The sequence below is a fragment of the Cyprinodon variegatus genome, unplaced genomic scaffold, assembly GCF_000732505.1.
Source record: "Cyprinodon variegatus isolate N-32 unplaced genomic scaffold, C_variegatus-1.0 Scaffold164, whole genome shotgun sequence".
In the NCBI taxonomy this organism is placed as follows: domain Eukaryota; kingdom Metazoa; phylum Chordata; class Actinopteri; order Cyprinodontiformes; family Cyprinodontidae; genus Cyprinodon; species Cyprinodon variegatus.
In genome coordinates this window covers 561368-563535 of record NW_015150617.1, presented here as the reverse complement: position 1 = coordinate 563535, position 2168 = coordinate 561368, and positions in this window count along the sequence as shown.

The following is a 2168-nucleotide window of genomic DNA, read 5'->3' as shown; positions in this document are numbered from 1 at the left end:
TGGATTATAGACAGATATAGCTGGGTATCATCAGCATAGCAATGAAAATTAATCCCATGCTGTCTAATAACTCTATCGATTGGGAGCATAGATATAAAGTAAAGAGAATTGGTCCTAGCACTGATCCCTGAGCAGATACAAGCTGGTGGTGCTCGGTGTTTGGGGGTGGATGCCCTGGCAGGGAACTGGCTTATTCCTGGCGGCTGGAGCCTCGGGTCCCTGGGGCCCATGGCCGGTTCCACTTCAGGGTGGCTGGCTGCCGGCGGAGCCCGCGGCCTTGTCCCCATGGCTCCTGGCGGCTCCGGCATTGCTGTGGCTGGGGGATTTCTTCAGGGCCGTCTCTCCTCCTATCTTGGTTTGGGGTCGGATTTCCTGGGTTGGCCCCTCATGGGCGCCTTTGCTCTTGGGGTCCCTTTGAATGTCTGGGGCTGTGGGTCCCCCGGCACTCGCCTCAGTGCTCTGGAGGGACGCCTCTTTGGCTCTTCACAACAACTATTGAGCATTTTTCCTTTGGATAAACTTTACATGCATGAGTGCAACTACAGGTGTTTGGTTCCAGGTACTTAGAGATTCACTTCCATACAGAAAGCCCATATTCTGATCTTCAGCTACCACAGTATACATGTCAGGTTAAATAATACTACTTATGCTTCAGTGATAGTTTCAAGGTGTTACTTTATTATATCTCTTATACTGTATCCGTTGGTTGTGCTGTTCTTTTTACATCTCTTTGCAGGTGATAAAGCAGACTGAAGATGTTTTATCGTTATCTCCCTTTTATCTCCTCTTTCTTTCATCTTTTCTTCTTTTTTCCTGTTTTTCCTCTTCTGTTCTATTTGAATTGCAGTGTCCATATAATCTGTAAAACTCCCTGCATGAATAATAATAAAGTTATTTATATGCATAAATCCAGCGGAACACTGTGGCGATAGCCGTACTGCTCCACTTGTGAAGGTAAAATCTGTTGGGCTCTTTTTGGCATCAAGACAATTATTCTTATTGCCTCATTGCTAGACAGGACACTGTAAAAAATAAAAATAAAAAAAAATGCTACAGCAACGCTGATGGCTATTTCAATACAAGCGGAGTTTGTTCATTTTGTCTACTGGTCCACTTGGCTGTTGAGTCAAAATGTTAATTTCAGACCCTGCATGTGTATATGTATGATAATTTAACTAATTTTATACATTGTTTAAAATATTACAATGATCCTCCTCCTAAACAAATTTTTCCTTTTATGTTCCCATTTATAGTTATGAATACTAAAGTTTAGCACCAAATCAGATTCCTTATGTGTAAAATAGGGTTTTGTAATAAAATGTTCAAAATTGGATTAAGAAGTGGCCCCTTTTTGGTCTAAAATTGGAATAGTTCATTTTATGATTTTATCTGTATTAGAGCAACATAAAAAGTGTATGTGTGCTTCTGTGAATGTGTATCTGTGGATGTGTGTTCATCCAAGTGTGAGGGAGCAAGAATGCATGTGGGTGTGTGTGTTTGGGTGTCTTGGGGATAAATTAGAGCAGAGGCAGTCATGTTTTATAGCAAGGTCTCGACAGCTATGAAAACACAGCAAAACGGCACGCAAACTAAAAAACATAGATAGAGAGGAGGGAGGGAAACAGATGTGAAAAAAAAGATGGTAATAATACAAAGGAGAAACAAATTCAAGAAAAAATACTACTAAAAGTATAAAAGAATGTTGTAGATCATACATTCATTGCCTTTTCTTTAATATATGTGTAAACAGTAAAGGCCTGGAAATAAAAAAATATCTAAACTTACAAACAAATACAAGATAGATGTTGATTAATAATAATTAATAATTCAACTTTATTGATCTCACACAATAACTTGATGTGTTTCTCATTTAGACACCCATGAACAGATGCCTAAAATAAGCAGACAAGCCAGAACTGAATATTTATGCAATACATTCTCATTGACTTAGAAGAAGAAAAAGAATCAACTTTATTGTCAAGTATAAAGCATTTATCCCGTCCCCTTGGGAAGCAGTGGGCGGCCACTGTGTGGCGCATGGGGAGCAGCGTTGGGTCGAGGGTCTTGCTCAGGGACCCAGGGTGCAGGCTGTGGGGATCAAACCGGGTTCTTGCAACCTTCTCAGTGCACAAGTGCACTGCTCTAACCACTAGGGCATCCCCTCCTCC